Consider the following 7,759-nt stretch of genomic DNA (forward strand, 5'->3'; position numbering starts at 1 on the left):
TTTACAGAGACCTTTCAAAGAAGGTTTCTTTGCCACAAAGACATCAGAAATGTATCCGGGCTTTTTCTCCACATCGCTTCATATCACTTGCCCTGGTACAGATGTTTTTCCCTTCAGTTTACTATACTTTAGGGTTTTCAATAAGCCTTAGAGGAAATGAGTTTTTAAAATAAACTTTAAAGGAGTTACTAAAATCCATAATGGCTCCAAAAAATAAAAGAAAACTCGAACAGTAATTTTCCATAAAACTGAAAGTGATGCAGTTTTGTTTCCTTATAGATGTTGAAAATGTCCTCATTATTCTCTTGTAGCAATAAATGGTGATTCTGTGGACAGTGAGATGTGGGAACCTTCATGCAGCTCAAAGGCATAATGAGTAGCCTATGTATTTGTTGGTGGTGGAAAAATATTTTTAGCAACAAAGCACCTGCTATGGCAAATATAATCAGTGTATTAAGTGAATGAAAAATAAACTGTATATAATGTTTTTCAGGCCACAGCAGCCTTGGAGAGGATGACCAAGTTGTGTCCTACCCAGCAGGATTTCCATGACCCTTAAGCTCCTGTCCCCCAGCTCTCAAGCTGATTCTTTGCCGTGAAATCTGGGGTTCTTGGGTTTTCCTTGGCAGCCATGGCAGCCACAGTTGAGGTGCTAATACGGTTCATGACAACAAAAGATTTAGAATATTACACAAAACTATTACATTACTTGGTAAAGCAGCAGTAGTATTTGAGAAGATTGACTCCTGTTTTGAAAGAAGTTCTACTATGGGCAAAATGCTATCAAACAGGATTGCATGCTACAGAGAAATTCTTTGTAGAAGGAAGAGACAATCAACGAGGCAATGTTCATTGTTGTCTTATTTTCAGAAATTGCCACAGCCACCCTAACCTTTAGCAACCACCACCTTCAGCACCTTCAGCAGCCATCAACATCGAAGCAAGACCATCCACCAACAAAAGGCTTACAACTCGTTGAAGGCTTAGATGATGGTTATTATTTTTTAGCAACAAAGTAATTTTTAACCAAGGCATTACATTGTTTTATTAGCCGTAGTGCTGTTGAATACTTAACAGACCACAGTATAAGGTAAAGAAAACTCACATGTACTGGGGAACCAAAAAAATGCACATGGGATATTCTCTTTACTGAAATGGTCTGGAACCAAACTCACATTATCTCTGAGATCTACCTGTAGATTGGAGAAATTCCAACCATGAGAGAAGGGGGATGAGATTGGGTAGATAGTTGCCTATAACTCCTTCTGCTGTTTGGGTCCTGCTGGAATGTCTGGTGGTGCTAAACAAATGCTGCCTTAAATGGGATGATCTTTCAGCCCCAGGATTTTTGCTCACTCACTTTGTACATTGATCACCTTAGTCTAAATTAAATGACAGGAATAAATGAGCCCCAAGTAAACATGGTGTTCTTTCGTGCTCAGGTTACATGTGCATTGTGCATCGTCTGGGGCTCACCTCTGAGAATTTGATCAATGACCCAGCAGTTACCTGGGGCACGCAGGTCTATGCCAGGAAAAAGAGGGTGGAAGAATTGCTTTAAAGCTTGTGTTGGAAGCTGACACTTGGCCTTCGGGTTTCCCAGGTGGCGCAGTGGTGAAGAATCCTCCTGCCAATGCAGGGGAAGCAAGAGATGCAAGTTTGATCCCTGGGTTGGAAAGATCCCCTGGAGTAGGAAATGGCAACCCACTCCACTATTCTTCATGGAGAATTCCATGGACAGAGGAGCCTGGTGGACTACAGTCCATGAAGTCACGAAGAGTGGAACACAACTAACACAGCTCTATTAGTCAACACTTTTACTTCTTTCCTCTACTTACATTTCATTGTCCCAAGCAGATCATCACAGTGTTAAGCCTGATGTCAAAGAAATGACAACATCTAATCCTACAAGTGGTGCCAGGCAGCCAATATTGGAGAACAGAGAAAACACAATTTGACATATTACATGAACTTGAGCAAGACATTTTATCTCTCTGAGCCTCAACTTTGTCTTGTGTATAGGGGATGGTAATAATATTCACCCCTCAGGGTTGTATAGAGGTAAGATGAAGTAATGCATTCAAACGGCATGTAAATGTGAGAGTGGAAAGGATTTAATTGCTGCCCCAAGCATGCTCTTTCTCAGATATCATCTCAAAAAAAGTTATGTAATTTTTCCCTCTTCAACTTTTCATTCCAAACAGAAAATAAAAATTACATGTTTCAATAAAGTTATCTGAACATGTAAAAAGGTGTCTTGTTAACACTGACATTTTTCCTTCATTGTTTTACTTTGAAAATAGTGGTGTGATTTAGCAATTAGAGTATGAATCTTCCTACAGCTTTTAATTCTTTATCCCCCTCCTCCTAAAGAGAGGTTAGGCTATGCCTGCTTGTTATTTCCTCCTCCTGTTGCCCACCAGGTAGGTGGAATGTGGGTTGCAAAATTTGAGAATGAAGACAGGCAGCTAGGGCCTCGGGGTCTGGAGAAAAGGAGGGGGTGGAGTGGTTAGAGGCTTCCCTCTAATCATCAGACATTCCTTTCATCAGAAAGGGGAGATGTTTCTCTCTTGGGGCTGGGATTCCGGAGACTGCATGTAGGGAGGTGTTTCTCTCAGGGATTTTAGGAAAGGAAAATGCAGAATGTACAGATTTGACTTTAAATTAGTTAAGATTATGTTTGGCTGCAAGCAAGAAAAACTTCTAAACAATAGTAGCTTACATAAGATAGAAGAGATTGTTCCTTGATCACTAACAAAGTCCAAATGTAGGTAGTTTTTCACTGTCATGGAAATTCCAGACCATCAAGGACTTGCGATCCTTTTCCTGTTCCATTATCCTTAGCGTGCTCTCCCATGGTCCAAAATAGATGTTTCAGTTCCAGCCAAGTCGTCTGTATTATTGCCAGCATAAAGGAAGAAAGGACACAGAGGGCCTGCCGACATTCTTTAAGGAAATTGCTTAGTCACTTAACCACACCTGGGAATCGTCTGATTTTATTCTAGGTGTATATGTCTAATGAAGGAAAGGAAAACGCACATTGGAGGGGAGGAATAGCAGACATCCCATACAGAAAGAGAAGATAATTTTAAGGTGGTGTTGGGGACTGTGTAGCTCAATGTTTTTAACAGTCCTTGAGATGTGAAGTGAAGAATCTGAGTTATTTTGAAATAAAACCTTGGTTTCTGTTCTGAATGTCATTGTCTCTGACCTATATTGGAGGCTGAGCCACATGAGCTGTGGCTCAGTGCTCATCTGGCCTCCACATTCACCACTAAGTCTGTGATTCTGGTTACCATGCATGGGCTCCTGCCTCTGAAATGCCATCCTATTCCCATCTATATAACCATCTGAGACAGGAAAGCACTTCCTCACCATCAATATTTCAGTTCATTGGAATCTTCAATGGGTGGCCTTGATCTCTTGCTCTCATACACTGTGGAGTCATACTGTATTTAATTATATTTACTCTTTCACCTTCTTTTATTCTCACAGTCCTTTCTGGAAACTTGGGACACACTCTCTTGGAACTAGTTCAAATGGTATCGCATAAGTAGTAGTATCCCATGGCCAAAACACTTCTCTTGAGAACTTTAGTGTTCCAGGACAAGTCCAAGCCTTTGACTTTCTCCTTTGTCAAGATGTGGTTTCTGCCTTTAAGAGAATTTAGGAAATACCCTGTCGCTTTACTCCTCTTTCATAAGACTGCTGACACTGAAGTCCTGTGAACTACACTCCTGGCCACCTTGAGTCTTCACTTTTGCTGATCATCATACTAGTATTCTATGATAATTTATTATCCTCTGTGGTGATTTTAGAAAGCCCAAGTCCCGGAAATAAGTATAAGGATTAGTTGTTCGCTTTCCTTTTCTCTCAGCATGTTAGTTATAAATATAGTATACTTTTTGTTGTTAAAGCAATACATGTTCATTATAGAAAATTTGGATAAGTGTCAGTTCAGTTCAGTTTAGTCACTCAGTTCTGTCCAACTGTTTGAGACCCCACGGACTGCAGCATGCCAGGCCTCCCTGTCCATCAGCAACTCCTGGAATTTACCCAAACTCATGTCCATTGAGTCAGTGATGCCATCCAGCCATCTCATCCTCTGTCATCCCCTTCTCCTCCTGCCTTCAATCTTTCCCAGCATCAGGGTCTTTTCCAATGACTCAATTCTTCGTATCAGGGGGCCTAAGTATTGGAGTTTCAGTTTCAGCATCAGTCCTTTCAATGAATATTCAGGGTTGATTTCCTTTAGGATTGACTAGTTTGTCTCTTTGCTGTCCATAGAACTCTCAAGAGTCTTCTCCAGCATAACAGTTTAAAAGCAACAATTCTTCCACAATAGCATGGCAAAACCAAAATTAGTAGTTAAAATTACAACTCTTATTTCAGAGTGTATTTAATTACTATAAGCTACTAGAGGTTAGGGACCATGCTTGCTTACCTTGGTTAGTTTCTAAAGACAACTCTCAACAAACCATGTCTCCCTGCATTCAGGATCTTGGGTAGTTATCTCCCACAGTGAATCTAGTCTTGTCCTATGTAGCTAATACAATTCACTGGAATTGAGTCTGCATAACTTCTGAGGCTGCTGCTGCTGCTGCTAAGTCGCTTCAGTCGTGTCCGACTCTGTGCAACCCCAGAGACGGCAGCCCACCAGGCTCCCCTGTCCCTGGGATTCTCCAGGAAAGAACACTGGTATGGGTTGCCATTTCCTTCTCCAATGCATGAGAGTGAAAAGTCAAAGTGAAGTCGCTCAGTCGTGTCCAACTCTTTGAGACCCCATGGACTGCAGCCTACCAGGCTCCTCCGTCCACGGGATTTTCCAGACAAGAGTACTGGAGTGGGGTGCCATCGCCTTCTCTGATTTCTGAGGCTAGGTCACAGGAAACCCAGCAATGTTTGCCTTGGTCTTTTGGTGCTTCGGAGGAAATTGATAACTCTGGTTACCTGGGACTGCCTGGCTGTAAGGAAGCCTAACTTGGCTACGAACATAGACCAGATGGTGAGGGAGCAATTTTGAGAGAGAGACAGACAGGCAGGTTTGGCTAGTTCCAGCTGTTCCAGCCATCCAGGTTGCAAGCAAACACCGTGTACTGGGCCAGTACATCCAGACCAGTCAAGCTTTCATGTGACTTCAGCCCCAACCAGTATCTGATTGTAACTACATGAAAGACCTACATGATAACTACCCAGTTGAGCCTAGTCAACCTACTGAACTTATGAAAGATCATAATGAATTATAGTAGTAAGGTTAAAATTATGTTTGGGGGTGGTTAATTATACAGCATAGATAATCACAACACTGTTCTATTAAATACTCTATCTTCAGCCCCTAGCATGAGTTGGCAAACTTGGTATATTGTAAATGATTGAAAAATGTTTGCTAAATGAGTAAATAAACTTACAAGATTACTTGTACACAAATACACATACACACATGATTGTGTTTAATTGTGAAAATTCCTTAGAATGCTAAAAAAGTGACTTTTTATTTTGTTGGTTTTCATTTCTCACTGGACTGGATCAGTGATGACTGATTTGGTGTTTGTAAAACAGAGTAAAGCCAAATGTCATAAATGGCTTATTGGAAAATTTCCTGTAAGAATCACTTGTTTGTGTAGTTTGGAAAACTTGTTTGTTTTTTTTTTAAAGTACAATTTGGTTTTGCTTTGAAATTCCAAAATTAAAAAAAAAAAACAACTGAGCATCCACAAAGGATGGAGATGGCGCTGCGTCCTCACTAGTGTTTTTAGCGCAGTGCAGGGAACACTGGTGAGGCGTGGCAGCAGAGGACTCATGGAGCCAGGGTTTACGCCCCTCTATAGTTATGGCAGGCGCTTAGATAGGGAGGTTAAATACGAGAAAGTTGTGATTTTTCATGGTTTGTGGAACTTGAAATAAGGAGAGAACTAGCATTGTTTCAAACATTCTTTGCCCAAATCCACGCTTTACGCTCTTGCGGTCAAAGATGGGTTTTAGAAAAAGAGCCAAGAAAATAGGGTGGAGGAAGAGAGATGTAGAAAGAGGAGGAACATGACCTTCTTGTGCAGCTTGTGCTTTCTTCAAGGAAGAAGCCTTCACGGGTATCACATGGAGAGCCAAGCATTGTTTTCTCAGTTCCTCTTTTCTCCCACTCCTCCCCTCTCTGTGAAGTTCAGTAGAATAAGATAGCACATTAGCCTTCCCGTGAACCGTAGAAAAGAACCAGGACTCTGAATGAGGGACAGAAGGGTGTTCCTGTTCTGTCCCGAGTCAGGTGCCGTAGGGACAAGTTTGCAGGCAACGAGGGTTTTGTACTTCTGAATCAGAAAGTCCTGCTTCTCTGCCAAGATAGGAAATAATTAATGTGAAGAGGCTAGAACAGAGCAAATACTCAACAAATCTTTGTCACTATCCAGACTGCGGCAGACAGGAGCCTTGGTGCAAATGTAATCAAGTCCCACCGTGTCCAAGGAGTTGACTTCTAAGTATGAAGTATCATCTGAAATGAGGATTCTGTGCTATGGGCTATCAAAGCCTCTTTAGATGTTAGAATGGGCCCTGTCTTGTTGTCGAGGGCATCCCTTCCACCTCAAACTTGTGCTATCTTGCTTCAAACACTTAAAAACATGAGAAGCATAAACAAACCTTAGAACTCCTACAATGTATTCCCAGGACTGCCAATTTTATCCTGAGGGAAAGTTTTAGAAGGGATTACCAGCACCCATTTGAGACTTCTATATGTGTTTTGACATGAAATATACTGAAGAAGTGGACCTACAGAGGTTGTTGCCAGATTTCTAATTCACAAAAGGGTGTGCTTTTCTCAAGATTTTAGTGGAGGTCTGGCTGCTGCTGTGCACAATTGGAGATATGTGGAGAGGTTTCTTCTCACTTAAATTTTTTTTCTAACTAATCTAATTCTGACTTCCACTTCAACAGTCTTCTGCTCAGATTATCTACTTTAAACAGACAACCCGCCTGACTCTTTTCTGTTCTCCAGGGAAATATGGGGGCTGAGTGGCTTTCTGTGGTGTGTGCTACTTGACCTCACCCTGGTTCATAGATGATTTTGCCTCCTGCAGCTCCGAAAAGCTTTTTTGATAAATTGATTTCTCTTTCTTAAATAGTTGCCCTCAGGGTCAAAATTTAATTTGTTTGTCACTGAAAGAAAAGGTGTGGCCTTGGGAGTTTTGACACAACCCCGAAGGCCTCACCAGCAACCTATTGCTTATTTAAGCAGAGAATTAGATGTAATTTCATGTGGGTGGCCCCACTGCCTAAGAGTAATTGGGGCAGCGGCTTTATTAGCACCTGAAGCTTTAAAAATAATTAATGGACGTAACCTTACTGTACTGACTTCTCATGATGTGAGTGGAATCTTAAATTGTAAGGTTAATATTTGGATGACAGACAGTAGGCTTCTTAAATATCAGTCATTGTTGTTAGAAGGACCAATAACTAAGCTTAAAGTTTGTGGAAATTTAAATCCTGCCACTTTCCTTCCTGAGAAGGAAAATGAAACACCTGATCATGATTGTTCCTAATTTCTAATTTTAAACAATGCAGCTCGAGAAGATCTAATGGATACCCCATTAGACAATTCTGACATTGAAATATTTACAGATGGCAGTTCTTTTGTTCAGGATGGAAAGCGTAAAGCAGGTTACGTCGTGGTGACTGCTGAACAGGTTTTAGAAGCAAAATCTCTCCCCCAGGGAACCAGTGCTCAGCGGAGCTTGTGGCTCTGACCCGAGCTCTAGAGTTAAGCAAAAGG

This window comes from Oryx dammah, unplaced genomic scaffold (genome assembly GCF_014754425.2).
Source record: "Oryx dammah isolate SB20612 unplaced genomic scaffold, SCBI_Odam_1.1 HiC_scaffold_27, whole genome shotgun sequence".
NCBI lineage: Eukaryota > Metazoa > Chordata > Mammalia > Artiodactyla > Bovidae > Oryx > Oryx dammah.